General features: G+C 30.2%; 1 long non-coding RNA gene across 4 annotated transcripts in view; it reads right to left on the bottom strand.

Moving 5' to 3' along the window:
* LOC143232661 (uncharacterized) overlaps positions 1 to 21,926 on the bottom strand; it is a 29,982-nt gene extending 8,056 nt beyond the window's left edge. The window contains exons 1-5 of one of the 4 annotated variants that reach the window (XR_013017653.1): positions 21,141 to 21,916; positions 17,724 to 17,826; positions 7,914 to 8,029; positions 6,103 to 6,178; positions 4,217 to 4,486 (exon numbers count right to left, since the gene is read on the bottom strand). This is a non-coding gene — a long non-coding RNA (uncharacterized LOC143232661). Of the gene's footprint in view, positions 1 to 4,216; positions 4,487 to 6,102; positions 6,179 to 7,913; positions 8,030 to 17,723; positions 17,827 to 21,140 lie in introns of those variants that run through there. The other 3 variants (XR_013017652.1, XR_013017654.1, XR_013017651.1) reach the window with 3 other exon arrangements.
* Between the last annotated feature and the right edge of the window lie 1,741 nt (positions 21,927 to 23,667).

The following is a 23,667-nucleotide window of genomic DNA, read 5'->3' as shown; positions in this document are numbered from 1 at the left end:
AAGTGCTCTATTAGGTGCAATGTTTTGTTGTAAATAGAGATAAATAGCAACGATATTTGGGTCATAATTTAAAATAAAAATTGAAAGGATGCAACAAGAATAATCTGTTCTGAATTGGGCAACTGAGTTATTTGGCAACACTGATCAGATGTATAAACTTTCTAGAGGAAAATTCTTCAATATTCAAGGTAAACATATTCCTTATAGAATGAAAAGGGTAGCTGCAAGGAAACAATAAACAGGTTGGCTCACACAGAGTTTAGAGATAAGATTTATTAAAATTATCATAAATTCAAGAAATTTGAATTGGCTGGTATGACACCAGATTCATAAGATCAAAAAGTTGGTAAAGCATGAAATGAAAACATCAGAAAGGATATATGAAAAAAGATTAACTGCAAATTTGAAAATTAACAGTAATGATTTTTTAAAAGTACATTAAAAGAAAAGAAAATGTTGTTTTGTCATACGTGAAGATGCTGAAATCTATCAAATTGTTTTCTCTACATGAAAGAAGAGTTGTATTGGTTTGATGAAACTGTTTGAGGTTGAAAGTAGAGTTGTTATTGTACTGATGCATGATCGTGTTTTTCCATATTTGCCAATGAAAATAGTAGAACCAGGGGACACAGGTATAACTTATGGAAGGGAAGGAGTCATTTTTAGCTAAAGCAGTTTCAATTATTTAAGATGTTTGGTTGGCCTTTGGAATAGGTTATTTTCAGACGTTGTAGAAGCAGTAAATCAGATAAAAAGCTTGATAAATATATAAATGATAATGGCTGGAATTAATTATTCTAATTTAGTTTAGACCATGACACAACTGAGATTGACTAATGTTCAGAAGTTGCTGTTATTGTATTTTGAATTAAATTATTTAGCTTAGCAGGTTTTGCATTGTAACTGAAACAATTTTATCTTAACGTTTTTAAATTTCACTTCAATAATTTTGGGCCCAACATGGCTTGGTGGTTAACGCACTCGACTCGTATTCTGAAGGTCGCAAGTTCGAATCCCCGTAACACCAAACATGCTCGCCTTTTCAGCCATGGGGGCATTATAACTGATAGTCAATCCCACTATTCGTTGGTAAAAGAGTAGTTCAAGAGTTGGCTGTGGATGGTGGTAACTAGCTGCCTTCTCTCTAGCCTTATACTACTACATTAGAGAGTGCTAGCACAGGTAGCCTTCGTGTAGTTATGTGTGAATTTCCAAAAAACATACAAACATTTCCTCATGAGTCCGACACACGTTTTACCATCTAATACGCAACAGCTGGTATAACTAGTCGGGTCTATCATTTTTCTGTTGTTGTTGTTATAACTATTATGCAAAGTCAGAAATTGCGTAGCAAAAACAGTTAAAACAGTGTTAAAGTAATGTCGTACAAAACATTTTTTGTATAACAGTCACCTAGAATTTATAATTCTGGCTAGAGGTTGAGTACAAAACTTCTGTATACGGTGTTGTATATAACCTTTTTTTAGGATAATTATGAAATTTACATATTGAGAAAATCTTTCTCTTATAATCTATCCAGTCTTTATTGTTTTTTGTTTGTTTATTTTGTATCCAACAGTGGTTTATGTTTAAAGTACTGCCAACAGTTAATGATATTGCGAATGGAGTGTGGTTTGAAGAGAAAAAATGATGTTAAAGCACAGATTGTTGTTCCTCTTTTATTCTAGCAGGGATTAAAAAGGTAAGGCATCCAATTACTGTCATGCTATGCGGATGATAGTAAAAAACAAAACCACGACATGGTTGTTGAAAGAAGTCCAATGAAGCTGTATGATATACAAACTCAATAAAATTTAAAGTTTACTATAAAATGTATTCTAAATTAGAAATTGTTGACTACCCCAAAGTCATGTTAAAAACTGTTGCATATTTCACATCTAATGAACATGCTACTTTCAAATAGATCCGTACTGAGATTAAAACGTAACATTAATTTATACTTCCTATGTTCTACTTGGATAGGCTACCAGTGGCGATATTCAGATTGCAGGATTGCATTTCTCTGTGTCTAAAATACGAGCCACAATGTAGCTAAATACAGTCAGCAATTTCAGTTGTGCTCATGTTATAGTAATGACAGTCAGTCCCATTATTCGGCTCTAAGAGATGGCTAAAGTTTCTTATGGCAATGAGTGGTTGATCAGTTGTTTAGAAATAGGAATGTTAAGTGATTCTGACTTGCCATATAGCCCTTGTGAACATAGAATACTCATCAATTGGAAATATCGATATCAAGCTACTGAGAGACTTTCCAGGAGAGTTGAAAAATTAAGAACTATCAGTTTTTAACCAGAGAATAATCGTGTTGAAATGTACAAGAGTCTCATACAAAACAAAAAAAACGTCCACTAAATATCCATTTAATGTTCAAGTTATTCACACACTAGACATTTAGTCTCATTAGTTGTTCATTTGGATAACTAGTGCCCAGAAAACAATACTGGATCAGATAATTATTATATTAAAAATCCTCTTCAGTACTAACTTGACCTCTAATAAATTATTGTCATTTCACCAGATAAAATACAGATAAATACTCAGTATAACATTCACTAGTATGAGAAAAAATATACGAAAGGCTCACAACATTCTCCACAAAGCCACTTATTGCAAAAGCTTTAGTGTTTATCCTTCGGCTAAACTGTACACGGTGAAAAATGATTATATAGATATATGAGGAGTAAGAAATGTACGTTTCTGAGAGGGCCTTAAGTCAGACCATGGCTTGTCCACTTTTACACAGTGAGAATTTATGTATTAAAACTTGCTTTTTGTAAAGCGATACATAATGTTGAGTATATGTAGATTGAAAATACGGTATCCTATTTAAATCATAAAAACTTAGAACTTATGAGTCGTAACACCAGGACTCTGTCTCGTTGGGAGGATCTTCTGTTGTTCTTTTTTATTCTCTCCTCTTTGGATGGTTTATATTCATGCTTACGACTTAAACAATTTCTGAGACCGTCCTGTATCTGCTTTTTAAGTGACTTTTTTATTTTTTGTGCACGACAAAATCACTGGAATAGAAGCAATACTTACAAATAATGAATTTGTCATAATATATTTACACAAAAGTGACTTGTATGAGAGAAGATCAATATTTATTTAAATGAATAGTGTTATATTGATAAATTGGTACCTTAGTGTTAATGGTTAACAATTTAGATAAAGTTGGTAAATATCACAATTAACACTAAAACAGTTATTGTTCAGACAGTATAAATAGTGTTTCAACAACTACTAAATATGTCATATACCAGTTAAACTGTACAGTTTTGATATTATACAAAAGTCCTCGAAAACACTGTATATAGCAGATGTAATGTAATTAACATATTCATCTCCACATTAATTCAGAAGTTACTATCATACCAACACTAATGCTACTTGGAATGAAAAATAGTTGGAATACTGTATAGAGAAAAACAATAGTTGAGGTTCGTGAAATAGTTATTAAACGTGTTTGAATATTTATATGGTAGAATAAATATCAAATTATAACTGAAAACAACTCTACGAGGTGTTGACGGCAAAGATGATATGATAGATAGCATTTAACTAGTTTTAGTCTAACAGCAAAGGTGCAAAGTAATTAAAGAAATACATAAATTACATAAGTAACTATGAAACCCAATTATATCATTAGATTACATACTTTTAATTTGATTGTAACTTAATAGCTTGTCTGCTTGATAATAGATTATAATAATCAACAGTACACATTCTTGTCAAAATATAAGTTCACCATGGTGAGACAAATACAACTAAGAACAACAGTATTTCTTATACATGAATTGTTACATATTTTTCTCAAACCACTTGTGTCCTATTTGATTGAGAAACTATATGAAAATATTTTCATAATTTTAAAATGTTTATTCAATACTGAGTGAATTAAATTTGGTTTTGTTTTGAATTTTGCGCAAAACTATACGTAGACTATCTGCACTAACTATCCTTTCAGCAATTATAGACTAGAGGAGAGACACCTAGTCAAACCCAACCAATGTTAAAAAAACAAACAAAAACTTCCGTGGCAGGTATTTAGTTTTAAAGGAAGATGAACTTTCCAACTGGGGTGGTCAGGGATATTTATATCCCCCTTCACCCCGCTCACGATAGAATTTTGATGTGTGCATTGACAATTTCGATGAAATTCTAGTTTTTGTTTCATATCGGATGATCGTGAAGATTGACACAGTGAAGGTAGTTTCAGAGAAAAGCAACAGAAAAAGTCTGGTCAGTTCAAGGTGGCAGAGAGAAATAATCCAGGCTGGATTGAAGAAGAACGAAGAGGAGCAAATCAACGACATATCAAACGTCTCAAGGTCAGGGCCTCAGGGTGACTGAGATCTGCAAATCCAAATGCCTCAGAGTTTGTTGTGGGGGAAAATGGGAGTACCCTGAGAAAACCCACTTTCACAAAACTGACACCGAATATTTTACTGTGCTGTGCCCAGTGCTGGAATACAAAATGTTTACATTTTCTTTAGATACTTATAAAAGTTAATTATAATCTTCTTGATTCAGTTGTTAGAGTTGTATGAAATTGATGTAATAGTTTAATATTAAAATTTATTTAATGTATTATTCTATTAATCATGTCCAAGTTTCTGAGGTTTTATCAAAATTTTATCTAACAAAAATCACAAAATTATTTTATTTTCAGACAGAAAACCTGCAGAACATTTTTCTTTTGAATTAACCATTACTAATACAAAATAGTTTTCCCAAAACGTGTTCCAACTTCTCCCTCAAGGACTCAGATGGCTTTAATAACTTGCCATTAAAAATTATAGAAAAAATATTTAATGTTGAACATCATACAGAGTACAATTGAGTTGAGTTTATGACACACAAACCTGACATTATTTCACAGTTGAATTTCAACAGAAATGTTTTATCTAAATCAAGTTCAAGTTCTGCATTTTAAAATGTAGATTCAGTGCAATATCACATACTGTTTAATACAGTTAATATATCATGTTGTGTAGAAATAAATATCAGAATTCTCACAATGACATTTAGAATAGCTGAATATTAAGTAACTTATCATTAGTTGGTGGATTTAATCAAACACTTGTCTCTTACAAGGTGTATTAATTCAGCTGTGTCAACAATACTCAGAGTAAGTTTTGTAACTCCCAAGGCAACACGGACAGGAAGGACTTTCCTCTACGACTTCAAACTTGGACAAGTGCATGTTTTCTTATAGCAAAGCCACATTGGGCTCTCAAATGTGAACAAAAAGCTACCAAAAGTACATGAAACATCAACCAGGTATTCGACCATGGATCTGTTACTGAATGTACAGTTCAGGGTTGGTTCCATAGGTTTAACATGGAGATGAAAGTCTTGAAGACCAAGAAGCCCATGGAAGGAAGCCATCCTTTGATGAAAACACATTAACAGAAGCAGTTGAGACAGACCCTCGCACAACAGTAAGTGAGCTTGCAGGAAAGCTAGGCACAAACAAATCAAGCATTGCCAACCACCTGAGTGCAACTGGAAAGACGAAAAAGTTAGATAAGTGGGTTCTGTACAAGCTGACTGAAGATCAACAAAACTGGCATTATAAGACCAGTCAAGGATGATGCTTCAAAAATTGAATGAGTTGGGAATCGAGGTTCCGTCCAATCCACTTTATTCCCCAGACCTTTCCCCTACAAATTTTCATTTTTTCAAGCACTTTGACAACTTTTTGAACAGTAAATGCTTTCAAAACCAGAAAGCTGCAGAAGAAGCTTTTAAGGAGTTCAATGACCATAAAAACTTACTTCTGCAGCAGGGGCATAAACAGCATCGTTACATCTTAGCAAAAGTGTGTTGAAGCAAATGGTGCTTACTTTGATTAAAGCATGTTTTACAACACTGGTTTATACTTTTCCAAAATTCATAGTTCAAAAATGACATTTATTTCTGGACAACCTTTTTTTTTTTTTTTTTTAAATCACGCTGCAAGCTACAAAAAGTTCTCATTACTTCCACTGAAATTAGATGAATTAACAAATTTCAAAAATTAATAACTATTTTTGTAAATTTTTATCTCCAAAATGTATCTAAACCAACTTTACCTACCTGAATTCCAATTTCTTGGGGAGTTTTAGTTTTAGCATACTTTATACCTTCTGTAAGAAACTGTAAAGAGCCATCTCTGAAAATATAAAAAAATTGCATTACAGTAAATAATTTGGGATAATAAAAAATCTAGAAATGTTCTGTCCATAACATAAGCTACATAATTTTAATTTATTTTTCTCTGTTAATACATGGACTAATGTTCTTTTATTATTAAGACTGTATGGGACAGTTTAATTTAAAATGAAGTTTAAGAGACTGGAATGTGTATATTTGACTTGCCATCATTATTTTTGAACACATTTTTATCCCTAAAACCGTTTCATATTTGTTCTTCATTACCATCCTAAAAATGTTACTTTTAAAACAGACAAACCTTAGAAACCTACTTATAAAAACTTTTAATGTTTATGAAAATAAGCCATTCCAGCATATTTATTTTGATACATTATAACAATCTATTTAAAATAAATAAACGAAAATCTGAATTTGTAATACTTTATCTGACAAGTCAAAATACCACTGTTATAGAGTAACAGTTAATTTTCATCATGATCAAGTTTTGATCTTAGATGCAAGTGATTGCCATTCATGCTAATTTCGTATGCAGTTTTCACAGTTCATGATATTTTATTTCAATGTGTAGGATGATCACTTAAACAACACAAAAAGCATGGAAATAATGTTGCATTCTCAAAAATCACTGTTAATATAGCCCAAATTTATTTTTGACTAGTCATCAGAAAGACATTTTTAGCATATCTTTGGCATCTGGTCAGTCGAAGGAATGTAACATGTTTCCAAAAGAGCTTCAATATATGTACTCTACTATATTGAAGCTCTAATGAGCAGGAAAGCCACTCTATTTGGTCATTCTATTCTTCAAAAAAACATGTTGACTAGTCCAGCAAAGTGAGAGTAGATGTTATCACTCATTTAACAATTCTTATTTCTTCTCTTATGACACTAAAACCATTGCTAAATGCATAACATTCTTGCATTAATGATGAAGTGGATTTGGCTCTAGATTCTTTCTAAATGAGTATAAGCCTGTTATCTAAATGTAAGGTGAAGTGGAACTCTTCTGTGTGCCGAATACTGCTACACACATTGTTAATTCACTGGATGCATTCTTGGCACTACTACAAGTGAGCTTTATATGTGCCTTACTATGAGTGGAATAAAGTTCACTGTACATGAGTAGTCTGTTTCTAACCACCTGTACATGAAAAGTTGTAAACATCTGATTCAGTCTCAGAGCAAGTACCCTACAAATTTGGCATTTGGTGTGCCAAAATTGAAAAATAATGGTCATATACTATGTTGTGAATGATAGTCTGTCATGTTCAGGTTTTGAATAACAGTACTATTAACTTTGAAAGTTTTTGCTAATGACACTTGAAAACACTTCCTGCTCAGAGTTACAGTCTTACATAAAATACTGAGTGGACTGTATAGCATTATCCAAGGTGTAGACAAAATATAATTCAAAACTTCAAGAAACTACCAATTTGAGACAAATAACAGTGGAGGTAAGAAAAATGATTTCCCTTACTTAGAAGTTCACTTTAAAGATATAACTGAGATAAGAATGCACAACAATGTTATACACAATATAGATCAATGAATGAACAATGATTTGCATTTTATATCATGTGGCTGTACCATTAGATATCCAACTTTCATAAGAATGAATACAAAAGGGTGATGTACGTTATTTTGTAAGTGGTGTTTCCTTGTCTTAATCATAATATGACAAGTGTATAAAAGATAGCAATGGTGTAGATTTCAGTTTCAACATGCTTTCTTACCTGGTGTATTAATCTTTGAAGGGTTGATATATATATTCTTTCAGTGGTTTAATCACCAGCTCATGAAGAGTTTCTTCTATGATTAAATCAATATTCAAAGATTTGTCTGCTTGTAACTGAGAAAAAATGAATAATGAATAAAAATTTGCACCTCAGTAATTCATTATCGACCAATCTTTTGTGTAAAATTTAATTAAAGGCTTAATAATAAAATAACCTGTGAAGAAAAGATGTAAAAAAACAGAGGTAGTAATCTGGATACAAAATGACGAGGTAATAAACAATACAACCAGAAAGTAAAGTTTTCACTTGTCAAAAATCATTTAAAAACATTTTAATCACAATTTTAAAAGAAAAAGAAAATTAATGTAAACTTCTATTTGCTACACACACACATATATATCATTGTTGAATCACAGACAGATTAAACTTTATAAAATTCAATGTTAATAAGGACATCTCTATTGCAGGGATTCTTCTTAGACACATAATCAGATATTACTTTTCCACATAATTCACTTATTCCTTGCATTTAATAAAAGAATTAAATATTCAAGTGTCATGCTTTCTCCCTATAGACAATAAAATTCAGTAATTATCTTACACTCACTACAATTATACAACCTTATGTCAAAAAGAAAATACTTACAATTCAGGTTAAATGTTACAAACTTGGTGTAAAATTATTGAGCTTTTATTGTAACACTTAAAAGTCTGTATTACTTAAAACTTACTTTTATATTTCATCACATTTATAATCTGACTGGCAAGCTCACCAATCAAGTGCTGAAATTTTATTTACTAATAACTCACTAAATTTACAAATATATCTGAATTCCCCTAAAAAACAGTGAAATTAATATGTGGAAAAACATAACCAATTGTTCAAAAGTAACAACTCTGAAATGTCATTTAATCCTTAAAAACAAATGGGCAGTAATCTCCCTAACTATTTTCTATTATAATATATCCTTAGCAAACAAGTTGGCTGAATAACTTCAAAATAGTGGATTACTTTAGTACCATGATTATAAACATCAAGAAAATTAAAAATGAACTATGATAAATAAACTACAAGTAAATAAGACTGTTTTTAATCTTACATTTTCTAACACAACATACATTAAGGAACATAGTAATGTCTTTTAAGTAATTAAAGTAGATTATTCTTGCTATAGAATGAAAATTACTAAAATGCTGGTTATTTTACTACTGGAAGTTCCTAAAAAGTTGAGAAATTTGAGTTCTTAGTATGTGTATATTCTGATACCAAAATGTAAAAATGTCATTTTAGAATATTATTTCAATATGTCACTGGAATTGTGTGCTTAATGACTGAAATATTAAGGTAAGTAAAGATCTGTACTACATTGCTGCAACTGATTAAAAATTTAAACTGGTAAGTTATATCAGGTAAACACCAAGATATTAATCTATAACAAAATTAGTTTTACAGAAATTGGTATATTAAGAAGCTTAACTTGTTCATTGTTAAGCACAAAGCTACATGATATGCTACATGTGCTGTATCTGACATGAGCATCAAAACTAGGTGATACACTGGTGAGAAGTTAAGCTAGTGACAGAAGTGAATAGCTATCAGTTATTAGACCATGAGATGACAGTTTTGTATTGACATTTGATTACTGACTCAATACAAAAAACATTTCTTACGGAAAACTAAAAATGTGTTTGAAAGTGTGTGTTAAAATCACCATAGCATAAATTCAGTCATAGCTTAAAGTTTAAATACTTTTAAAAAGTATATGAATTATGTTGACTGTATGTTAAAACAGGCATTTAATCCTGTCATATGGTACACAAGAAAACAGATATTTCCTTACTTCCCATCCCAAGTAAGTTGCCAAAACAACAATTTTATATCAAACTGATATTGCTAGTTTCATGAATAGAATGTTGTCTAACTAAAACCAAAAAAAAAGAGACCAATCAGCTGCCTATTCATATTCTTTATATGAATGATACCCCTTGACACATTACTAAGATTCCCAAGTATATAAATTCCTTCATAGTCCTTGCCAAATCTACAGACTTCCCAGTCAGAAGCAGATAACAGGAAACCTTAATATTTAAAATATATACAACCAGCAGAAGGTCAAGAAAACCACTCACACATCTGAAGTTTCTGACATGTTGATTACTGACTGTGAAAGAGCAATACAATTATTGTGGTAAATGTTTCACAGTCAGTCTTTTATTCATTTAGCAGCATTAATGAATCTTGATTACTGCAAGTTACAACACAAACCAATTTTGAAACATTATTCTTAAGTGGCTCCAAATGTACTTTCTGTAGTAACAACCAATGCTCAATTTATTATATTATCTCCATAAACATATGCAAGCTTTTAATAAATGTTAAAAGTTTGTTGTATATATAAGACCAGAATTTTTAATCAGGTATTTTTTACTAACAACTTATCTGTAAACTTACCAAGTTGATTTTCATCTTAAGAATAAAAAAATTACTTTTCATAGTACAGTTTTTAATATTTCATTTCTGTAACCTCCATAACCCTCTAAATGAATGTGAAAAATGTTTTTAGTAAAACTTTACAATTTACCTACTATTTTATCTAACTTGGCACTAACTGTTGCAAAATCAATCATGCTCAATAAACAGCAAAATGAAAGTTAAAAAATATGAAATAAAATTTCTCAGAATTTTAATAGTTAATCTTTCCACATCTGGTCTCTGTAAATTTATGGTTTTATTTTATTTAGTACCTATTTCAGAACTGATCTTTCTTCCAAAACACTAATTTGATTAAAAAGGTTAATTTTTCAACTAGGAGCAGAAAAACAAGATCACAAAAATGAAACTGAGGCTAAAGATCTAATTACTACAACTAAATGAACTAGTTTTTTAATAAATCAATCTTGTGAAGAATTATCTACTCCTATTGGTTATAAACAATTCAGTAGTGCATGTGAGGGAAAAATAAACTAACACAATGAGATAGGTTGGCATGGCATGTGGGTTTAAAATTATTATTGTAGTATCTCAGAAAAACGTAGAGACTAGAAATTTTTAATCTGGTTTGGTACTATATATAGCAAGTGTGTAATTGGTGGGCAATCATTCAGCCATATGAGTGAAAAGAAAATTGAAATTGGGCAATTCAGAGAACATACATCACATGAGACAAACAAGTGAAAACTGGGAATTTTAACAGTTACTTTTGAAATTAAAATTTAGTTAAAATAAAACTTTGAATTACAAACTATATTTGATGCCATGTGTATTTACATGCATTGATAAAAAAGGCATTTATTTGAATTTTTTAATATAGTTCTGTGAAATGGAGTGGCATGCACACACCGACACTCCTAAACATATAGAGATAAAAGCATAAATACTTCATTCCATTAACCCTTAAACAGCAGGAATGTTGTAGGTAGCAACTTACTGCAGACATTAAAAATTGGAAAAAAAAAAATTCTTAAACATAATCTTTAGCAGTTTTATTATGAATTTTGAATAAAATATGAAAGGAAACGACAAAATAAGGCAAACTAAAGACTTATTTATTACAAGTTCAAATTTTTTTTAGGGAATGAAAATCATGATAACATTCTCCAAGTAGTCACCATGTTTTGCTTCTTTTCTTGTTGTCTGCATACATACGTGATATTGTCTTTGTCCACTTTTTCTCACTCCTGAGGATTGAATGCTTTCTAAAAATGCCAAGAAAATGCTTCTTTTCCAACAAGTCTATCACAAACAGTAAAGCTACATCTTCCTGGAAAATGTCTTGTCACCCTTCCATACCTTTCCAATAACTGGTAAATTACATTGTAGCTAAACTGCCTTACTGATGGTTTCTTGCCAGTTTTTTACTAGATATATGTTATAAGAATTCAAAATTGAGATATTAATTAGGCGAAAAAAGAGCTTCTTGTACCACTTCACGTATTTACTAAGGCAATCAATATGTCACTTTTGTTAACTAGCCTCATGTTGATAATATAACCTCAAACCATATCAGGTTTGGTTATTGAAATAGAAGCCCTTACAACCCGAACACTTTCAAAAGGTGGACCCTTCTTTCTCAGGGGCAATCTGGGAATCTTTGGTTATTGGTTGTTTAGTTTTATAATCATCCTTTCCACTGTATTTAAACTTTACCTTTATGTACTGTACTAAGTAAAGTAACAGGACGTTCATCTTTCCATTGAAGTGCTAAAATATTCCCTTGCTTCTTGGTCTCAACATTTCTCTTCTTCAGAAGTGCAGCTTTACACGTTCTTTCAATTAGTTCTAGCTGTTTCACAAAAATCCAGTCTTCAAAGAGAAAGTTGCATAATCCCAGACTCATAATAATTATCAGTATATAATATGACCTTTCTGAAGGTAGTCTTTCATCAACTACGTGATAATTGATCCTGAAAATCCTAATCGGAGATCTTTGGGGGGCATCTACATCACTTGCAGAATAGGTAACCATATATTACAATTCCTGTCTCACAATCACATAATACAAAGATCTTTATTCCAAATCTAAGGCACTTCCTTGGAATGTATTGCTTGAAAATAATGCCACCCTAAAAAGAATCAGAAATTCAAAAATAACTACTTTTTGAAATGAAGAAAAAGATTCCTTAGCTTTATTCTTCACTATTGTAAACACTTCTTGAACTTTCCATAATTGATCTTTGGATTTGGTTCTTCATTACTTGCAAAGAGCAAATATCTAAGAATCTCCCTGAATCAATCTTAAGTAACATATTTTGGAAAAACTGAATTTCCTATAAGGTGATCACTCTTCCAATAATCAGCCAACACATGCTTTTTTACATGTGGCATAAGCATCACCAGAGCAAAAAAGTTTACATTTCCTCAGTAGTCATATCTTCCCATTTACAACCCCATGAAGGAGGGGGAGTGTTACTTTCACTTTCTTTGGAATTCAAGGATTTACAAAACTCAAAATATCTGTTTGTTTCTCACACAGTATGACTCATTACACCTTGGTCAAATGTAGCAACTGTGAGCCTAATTTTACCTATGAGTCCAGTGTTTCTACCATCGAAAGAATGAATAAATGAATCAAAATCACGACACCTTACCAAATGGATGACATCTTAACTTATGGAATCTAATTTACTTATGGATTCTGATTCACTATCTAAATCATTTTCAAAGCATGAAACAATTGAATTTGATGATTATGAAAAATATGAAAAGTTTTCTTCTTCATTGTAATAATTATTGTGTGCTGATACTTCAATTTAATCTTTTCATAAAAACGTTTTCACTTCACTCCCTTAGCTGATGCACCTTTCTTTTTCTGTTCCATGACTTACACTAAGAAAATGACTCATGTCATTAACAGAAAAATACGAAATATGCTAACAGAATTTTTATTTAGTTTCATTTCTTTACAGTTACAAACGTGGATCCTCTCAGAATATGCACCTAGCTACTTGGGCAGTTTGTATTACTAGAAAATGCTCATGCTGTTTAAGTACTGAATGAGTATTTGTTTAGGTTTTCTAATCTGAGCCAATAGGTTTTAATTTTGACATTTTAGTTACCTTTACAGTAAATAAATGAAAAACATAGATAAAAATGAGGAATTTAGTATTTACCTCTGAATTAATCATCTTTCTTTGTACTCATACAAGTCTATATGAAACTAGACTTAAATCTTAGTAATAATAGTATTCTCATTTTTTAAAATTATAATATGCAATAAAAAATACTGCCCTTAACACAAAATAGAACGTATTAGAGCTAAGAAATAATTTGCATAATTGGTTAGGCAGAGTTCCAATCTGGCAAATGAAGATAACAAGGACAAAATGTTCAAACTGTTAATTCCACCCACATAAGGAACCACTGCATTCAGTAAATTGAAATAATCTGTTTTTATTGGTTACAAATAATACAGAAGAACATTTTCAGATATAACTGGCATTTTTTTAAAAGAAAAATGTAACAGAGTCGTTAAAAAAGAAATGAGGAATTCCCATCTGTTATATCCTGTTTTTCAGAAATTATCAATAGTTCTCTGATGTTCAAAACTATATTATTTATAATGAACAGAAAGACAAGGTTTTACTCTATCAAATAACATTACATTCAACTACTTTCTATACAGAGAACTGTCTATTTTGTTTCCAGTTCAATCTTTATTCCTATGGGAAATACATCAAAAGGTTAGTTAAATTAACAGCTCTTGTTGCATAGTTAAAAAGCCAGAAAAAATGTAATAACTACACAACATTGTCTGTTTTTTTACAATATTATTATTCTGTGCCCTCTGAAACATTTAATCCTATAAAAACTCATTTAATGTACTAGTACCATTAGTAAAAAGAGAATATCCAGGTAGATATTATATTTCTTGATTTTCATGTATATTCTCTAGTCATCACTTTTATAATACTAATAACTAAAGTGAAAAAATTATAAATTTGCAGGTTAAATAAGGTAATATAAATAAAACTAATACAACATTTTCACAAGATAAGCTCATGAGGAACTTGCATATAACCTGTGCATAATGTAATTCTCCATCTAGGAACAAGAGTTCCAAGTTCACCAACTCATTTACAAATTTTATGCCAAGAATTATAATTCAAAGACACTAAAACAATGAAAATTAAGTTCATACAGATGCATACTGTTAACAATTTATAACTTTAGGATATATAAATGTAGTTCCATATAATAATCTAAAATCACATCAGAAAGATAATTTAGATTTATTTCAATTTTTTTGTAGTGGTTACAAGGTTAGTCAAATTAACCAACTTTCTGTAAAGGTAAAAAAAACCATTAAATACAGAGTATTGCAAGAAGAACAAAAAGCTTTTGAAATTTATTCAGAAGGTTTTACAGATTACACAAATTAAATTTGAGATTTTTCAAATGAAGAAATGTATTTTTAATTTTAACATGAAAATCACTTTCCCATGGAGTACTCAATACTTCATTTCCATATCTCCAGAGAAATTTTTAAAACACTCCATTAAAAATTTGGTGTTTTATTTACCTATGTTTTTTAATGATTACTGGAAGTTTGCAAAATTGTGAAAATACACAAAACATATTAAAAGTTATGGTGTGGAAACTCAGGTCAAATGGACTGAGGTATAGTGAAAGAGTTAATAATCATTTGATTAAATTTTAAATGCAACTCTAAGCAAGTAAAATATGCATAACTTTGATCCACTCATAACCTACGAAAAATAAGTCTAAAAATGTTATGCAAGTGACATTTGAGGGCTTTACAAAGATAAATTACTACAACATTATATTAAAAACTAATCTGCCATAAAATCATAACTTGTTTTAATGACTGTGCAAATGTGTCAAAATATGCAACATTACACAAAAATGCCTAACAAAGAAAAAATTACACCAGCGAAGAATCTAAAAGCCTAAAATAAGTAATGCATATAAATTTTTCCTTTCAGTTAAATGCAAATTATTTTACTACATTTTATACTTTATTACCTTAAAATTAATTAAAACACATTTTACTCTATTAAATATTTTCCTCATTCTCCTTTTCAATAACATTTTATCACTATTTAAAGTGATTATTTATAAATCATTTTATTCTCATACTTCCTGTAAAATCAACACTAAACACTTTATTATGTTCTAGATGATTACTGTATCTACATACATTTATGACAAAAAACAAACTGTTTTGCAGAATAATATGTAGGTGTGTATTACTACAAAATTGTTTTCTTGATGGTCTTCATAAATTGCACATCAGAGTTTAAAACTTATAATAATTTTAATAAATGCTTTACTAACAACTGCTCCCTGCTATACAAGCATTACAAACAACTCTAATTTACAGACAATACCCAGTTAAGCCTAGCGAGATATTTCAATTATGGTAAAAAATGTCATTAACAACGAGATTACCTAACAGATGAAACAATAATTCTAATCCTTATAAGCAAATATACATTATTAAGATTATTTGAATTTCATATAAGTAAACAGATGTCCCCACAGCTGTAAAAATGTTATGAAATAACAACTCTGCCATGGCCTGGCCAATTACCACACATGAACCCTATTGGACATGGACTATCCTTGGCTAATCCCTTGAAACATCCCACATTGCCAGAATTTCTGCTGAAACCAAATAGATCAGGATTGCTGATCTCATTTACAGAACACAAACATTTCAGTCAAAGGTCTGCATTATGAAGTATGAGCCACAAACATTTTGCCAGTGTTGTGTATGGTTTTCAAATTAAACTGATATTATTTCATATTTAAATATATTTACTTATGCCAATTATTTATATTTAATTAACTATGTTTATTACTTGGTTGATGTTTTGTTTCATGTGGGTAACTTGCAATGATAAGAAGTTAACATTAATTATGCATTCACCCTGAGTTCTTAAAATATTCACGAAAAGCTTAACCACAAAGATAGCCTTAAATCACAATTTCAAAGTTATGAAATTTTATCTTGCCTTGTTCTTGCTTTATTAGCTCAGAAAACTTTTCTTCCCCATTTTTCACTAAAAAGTTACTCAAACCACTCATGAACTGTCTAATCTGTATGTTTAAAAAAATAAAATTATAAATTTATACCCAATGAAAATTGAAAGTGAATAAAACATTTTAATATTAATAACAACCAGTATGAAAGACCATCAAAAATGATAGGGAACCCTTGTTGAATGATTTACAAAAATTACAGAATTCAACTGAAATGAATTTGTCTGCACCTACAGAATGCACCTTGTTTTAACTTATTTGATCTGTGTAGAATGTTTCTTTTTAATTGCCACATTTGTAGTAAAAACTATGCAGAAAGATGAAATGTTATCGTGAACAAAAGTGTGTGTGCATTCGCTAAGAGACTTAAATACCACTCAAGCCTTTTCACTGTATTCTAGGTCAAAGGAAACACAGTGTAGACATTCCAACACAAAATGTGTGTCTTAAAATACCACTTGAAACTTTTAAACACTGATCCTATAATGTCAGTAATAGTAAGTCTATCTGTAGTCTGATTTAAGCATTAGGCCTAATACATAAATGTAACTTAAAGCTTAGCTGAAATATCATTTTAAAAAATTTATTTTGCTTTTGGCTATTACTCAGTTTCATAAAATTTCTAAATTAAATTATTTTGCTGTTACATTGAAGTTATCAAAAATATAAAAATACCTCTAACAAATCAACATTAATATGGGGCATTAAACATATAATTTCCACAGTTAGCTCGAGAACAATTAAGTGACAGTTCTGTTGTTAAGCTAGAACGTGTATTATTGAGCATTACCAATCAATAAAGAAAAGTGAAAGCATTCTTTAAGTGACCAAGGGAATAACCTTTTGTAGTCAGTAATAGCTTTTGAACACCATATTGCACTTAAGTTTTTTAACATAGTCCAAATAATATCAGCAATTCATTTCCACACAACTGTTGCTGCTGAAATAATCATAAGATATTAGAAATTTTTAGTTATTCACAAGTCAGATAAACCATGTTGCTGTGAAAATTGTACCATCAATCAACATCCTGTAATATTTATGTATTAAAGTTCAAGAATTGTTACTAGGACCAGAATATATAGATAAATTAAATACTTCAGAAACTTATATAGGATGATTATTTTAGTAATTAATGTTTCACTCCAATACAACATCATATTCTGTAGAATTATTAAAACATCCACATTCATTACTTTTGTAGAGTGAAATTTAGCTCATCATATTAAAATAATCATATTGATTAACTGTATGAATATACACAATACATACAATCTTACATTATCAAATATAAAGGTTCTTACAAGTCTTAGGTTATCTACAGGATTAACTTGTCGGCTTTCCCTTGTACATTATATGAAGCTAACAATCTGCTTGGCAAAGAGTGTGCTCTTGTCATTACGTTACCTGCACATAAATAACAAAATAAATATACCCTCTACAACAATATAATTGTAGTAACTACATACAATGCACAACTAAACCATTCTAAATCTTTGGAAACAGTCAAATGTAAAAGATTTAATTTTGTAAAAGTGTTAGACAATTATTTATACATATTAAAATACAACGTACTAAGAACTACAGTTAGACTAGAAATTATTTACAGCTCACAGCATACAAAATACTAAGAATATGACTGTATTTTGTTGGAATAATTTAATACAATATATATTGAGGGAATTAAATATTAAAAGCAAGATTTCAGTGTCAGTAAACTTACTTTTATAATCTCTATAAAATCTAAATACTAGTTTTTAAGACAAAGACAAAAATGTACACTTTGCTAAGCTAAGACTTGCTATTAATCTAGTATCATTACCAATAATGTACAGTTATTACAACACAGTATTAATACATAATAGCAAAAGTACAGAAGAAAGTTTGTATAATTTCACAGTAGCATCCAGTGTCAAATTTTATTGTAGTGAACAGAACTAAATTTATCCGTCTAACTATCTATCCACTTCAATTTGTTTTCAACACTGTGCTTGTTGTTAAAACTGTTATAGTCCAGCAGTTAGTCTAGCAAGCAGAAAGCACAGTGATAATACCAGTAAGACAAAGTATAATCTTTATAGACATTTTTTTAAAACAAAAATACATCTGAACAGTTGAAATGTTATGTTTGTTTCATCAGATTTGTATTTATAGGAATAATTTTCATAATAAAAAACTAAATCAAATAGTTGGACAAGAAAAAATTAATCTTCTTAAGTCTTAACTAACCAACTTCTTTATATTCCATTTGGTACAGATCAAGCCAACATGCTGATTCGCGTTCAGTAATTATGCTTAGCTCTGAATCAAAAACTTTTCTTCACTAATGCCAATTAATTTCTTGCAACATATAAAAAGGTAAAAAAATTACTTGATGTGGTGAGTAAACTATCTAGTATTCAAAATGACAAGAGATTCACTTAATAAACCATAAAAGATATTATTAACAATGTTATTAACATTGTTATACCAATTGACATTGTATGTTTTAGAAAAATGTACAGTTATTTGTTTCAGAGTATGTTAATTTCTGAGGACTGTACGTAAGTAGAAATCTGTTTGCAAGTACTTCAGTACAAATGCCAGATGTACATGTTAATACTAAAATACTAACAAAAACAGGTGAATGAAAGACCAAGTATTCTTCACAGTACTTGAAAATGTAATTTCTGATAACTTCACCTAGTGGTGTATGGATGTTTTGTAAAGCAATTGTTATGTGGCCTGCTATGAAAGAAGCAAAGAAAGATTATGTATAGGTAACAAAAAATCAATTTCTATAATGTAAAGCATTCTACAAAGATAGCATTCAACAACATGAGATACACCAACTAAAATGTACAAGATCAGTATGCAAGCTTTTAACTTTTTATATGACCATTTTCTTAAAGTTTAGATTGTGAGCAGAAGGATATTATTAAAACTTTATACAGAAAAAAACAAGATAAACACAAAATATCATAAAGCAAACCATGCACACATTTACCTTGGTAAAAACGATTGAAGAGGAAATTTTGTGCCAATAATATTATGTTTGTAGAATAAACATACAAGTTTCAATAAAGAAAAACTGAAAAAATTTACTATCTAAGAAAGTGAAAGATTTTAAAAAACAAAAGAGAACAAATACTTTGATAAAGAATTATGTTTATGTTTAACTTAATACCAAGACTATGATAAAATTCAAAAGCAACAAGTTTTATAATCTGACATTAATCTAGTACTGAATAAAATCAAATATTCAGAAACTAAAATATTTTTTTCTAAAGAATATACAGATAGTACTCATGTGTACAGTAATGTTGGCTAAAAGTCAGCGTTAACAACACCTTGTGGTACTACAGGGAAAGAATGTTTGAACATTTAACACTTCATTGATATTTTGAAATAAAAGCTCCATATGATAAGGTTAACATTTTTCCCAATTTGAAAATGCATTTATAATATGCATCTGAATATGCATGTCACAAGTCTTGAGGCAACTTCCATCCAGTTTTACTTTTTAACAAGAATTGCACTATTGCAAAATCCTTTCAGTGAGAAGACAACAACAGTAAATTCTTCTATGCACTTCCACTTGTGATAATTTCATTCTTTGATGAGGTAAGAAAAAAATTGCACCAGAAGATAGTAGGAAAATGTTAACTTCTGTGACAATAAACCACTTCTTCAAACAGAATTGCTATAATACCATGATGAATTGATGTAGGCACTGGTAAACATATTACCTAGATGAGCTCCTTTCAGAAAGCATCTGAAAGAAGCCTAAGTCTAACAACACAATTTCCTTAAGTATGAAGCTTTAGTTCATAATGCAAGTGTTTGGAAGAACACAAGTAAATATTCTGATTAGTTGGAAAACACACATTTTACAAAAAAAAATATCTTGTAGTTATGATATCAGATTTTTTCTCTTCAATGCTTCTATATGATATTCTCAGTAAGAAAGAACAAAAATAAACGGATTAAGAGTGGGTTCAAACTCGGAAAAAAGTGGAAATAAGTTCAAAGAAATTAATATGGTCAAATGTTGGTGGCTCAGCAGTTATTAAATCTGCAAATTATATTTTAAAAGATATTTTCTTCTACCTGGCAGTTTCTCATATTGTACTGCTCTATAAAGATAAAAATGTAAAACACATTTTCTACTTAGATAGATCTCTTCTGAGATGAAGTTTTATTATTTTGAGTAAATTAACTGCTGCAATATTGTGTGTTTTAAAGAAATATGGCGTTCAAAACGAACTAAAGTTACTCGGTATTTTACTGGGGTAGTTTATTATTTGCAAAAACATTCGGCTTAATTCGTTATTATACTAATAATTTTTTGATATCCATATTAAGAAACATTACAAAAGGAAAAAAAAATCTCATAATATGAAAGGAATAAGACCAACGTTGGACAGTTCATTTTTACCATTGCTAAAACTGTATAAAAGTAACTGATGTATTTATATATATGTAATCATGTAACGAACAACTGTGATATTTTGAATATAATGTTTATAGGTTTTGAATCATATTTTGTTTTTCAGAGTGATGCTGCTAGGCTATAAATACATGCTACCTCTCTTTCACATGCCTGTATTTCCAATAATAATAATAAAAAAGTATAAATGACTGAATATATTATATTTAGTAATTATGGATCATTTTATTTATATATATTGCAGCACAATTGTTATGCTTACATATTTTGAAAATAATGTCATTCAACTTACATAAAAGACATTAAATGGCTTGAATAATTTTTTAAGTTGCACATCCGAAAATGGACGAATGTCTTTGTTTTGGCTCAGTATTTCGATACATGTGATGAGAATAGCGCAAATAGCTCATTGTTTGGCTTTGTGATTAAATATAGTATTAATAGACACGGCTCGTTGGTCTAGGGGTATGATTCTTCGTTGTAATTTGCAAAATCTTTTTAAAATAGATTTATATGCTACTTGGAATAGTAAAGACGCGTATAGTTATTATTTAAAAATTAAAATGGATTTTTTGTTTCACATTTCAATTCCTATCTGAGATCCCGATGATGAAGTACCTGTAATATGAATGTTATCATATCCTGACCCAGTAAACTTTTGTGTTTTTTCTTATTACAAAGCCACATCGGGCTATCTGCTCAGCCGACCGAGGGGAATCGAGCCCCTGATTTTAGCGTTATAAATCCGGAGACATACCGCTGTACTAGCGGGAGGCGTAAACTTTTTACTGTCAATTTGTTAGTGTTTAATATCTTAGTGACTAGATATTCTCATATAATTGAAGCTTAAAGAATTCTTTCTGAATATTATGAAACTTAATGGTCAGTGATTAAGGCTATTAAACTATTATCAGTACTAATTAAACCGAATTTTTATTATTATTTTATTATTTATTTAATTAACGGATCCAAGGAATCTCATATTTCTAATAAGAAATTAATCAGACAAGAAACTCCACTCTGTTCTTGATATCTAAACAATTTTGATTCAACATTTCGTAAGCCTTTTATAAACGTTTTAATATTACTATCGTTTTTCCGAGCTAGTGACATTTTGACAATGACATAAATACTCTGGAACTCAAACAACTGCTCGAAATGTTATTTAGCGACATTTTGATCTTTTAATACAATTATTAAAACAGGTTAAGTTATAATGTGGAGCTGTTCACCTTCACCGTTTTCCAAAAACTAAAGTGTTTTTTTTTTTTTTTTAAACTATAACATTACTCAAATTATTCAAACATTCTGAAGTGGGCAAAACTAATTTTGAAAAGTAGTCTTTGGTGATATATAAATAACTATTTTGATCATAAAGTAGTGACCTAACTGGCTCTTTTGTTTCCTAAAATTTTATTACACCTGAGAATTTATAACTTTAATATAGAAATATGGATCGGCATGTTTCGAAACTTAGGCTTGATGTAATTTAACCTTTAAACTGTAGAAATATAATTTTCTAATAAAATGCGATTAGCAACGTATTGCGTTCGATTTAAGAAGATACGAAACGGAGAACTTGCTGAATGAACATAAGAAAATATTATGATTTCCAGTTAAAACCCACAAAACAGAGTCAAAAAAAGGAGACGCATCTACTTGTTTTTGAGCAGCAATAATCTGGTGTTTGTTATTAGAAATAGCTTAATTATGGAGTTGTTTATCCAGAAACAGCATGCAAGTAGATTTTTGAAACTATTATTTGTATATATATTTACAGGTCGTTGAAACAGTACGAACATTTCTACAGGGATGAGATTAACAAAACGTTCCTTAAAAAAATCAGTCATAATACTCATGATGGCTTTACAAAGTATTTTATTCTGATAAAAGAAATAACCATAGCGTTATGACTGAAGATTCTTTTGTAACTTCTTTTAGAAAAAAAGAATATATTAATAACGATAACATTGGAAATAATTGTTTGTTTGTTTTTGGAATTTCGCACAAATCTACTCAAGGGCTATCTGTGTTAGCCGTCCCTAATTTAGCAGTGTAAGAGTAGAGGGAAGGCAGCTAGTCATCACCACCCACCGCCAACTCTTGGGCTACTCTTATACCAACGAATAGTGGGATTAACCGTTACATTATAACGCCCCCACGGCTGAAAGGGCGAGCATGTTTGGCGCGATCGGGATACGAACCCGCGACCCTCAGATTACGAGTCGCACGCCTTAACACGCTTGGCCATGCCAGGCCGTTGGAAATAATGCACTCTGTAATGTAAATGTTCAAGAAAACAGGCATAAAAGTAAATTTTCAGGAATACCACTTGTTGCTGTCTTTATATATCTTGTACGTTCAAATTTTCATTAATTAATCACAATTTGGTTCTTACGAATTAGATGCATAAGTACTGCAAGCTTAGAACTGTCTTTAAACGTTTCTCCTAAATTAAGATATTTTTGTTACTTTAAAGACATGACTTCAGTTATGGACTACTTACTCTTGTACGTGTGAAAACTGTAAGGCGCCTTCTACCAGCAAAATTAAACTGCTTGTATTCATGGTTACTCAGATTCGGACAAAGTTTATCGCCTCCATCAATCTTCCCTTTTCATCCGCGCAGTCAAGTCAGTAATGATAAAATTTCTTTACTGATTGTAAAATTTTATCTACAAGCTGCACGGACATGGTGTTACACTTTAAACAGTTTCCTAATCAAATATCTGAAATTTAAATAACTGCTGTACATCTGAAAAAACCAACAAACTTCTTTTAATTTGTTTAGTATCTATTTTGAACTTGTGTATTTTGAA

Source organism: Tachypleus tridentatus, chromosome 11 (assembly GCF_004210375.1).
Source record: "Tachypleus tridentatus isolate NWPU-2018 chromosome 11, ASM421037v1, whole genome shotgun sequence".
NCBI lineage: Eukaryota > Metazoa > Arthropoda > Merostomata > Xiphosura > Limulidae > Tachypleus > Tachypleus tridentatus.
This window is presented reverse-complemented; position numbering and strand designations above follow the sequence as displayed.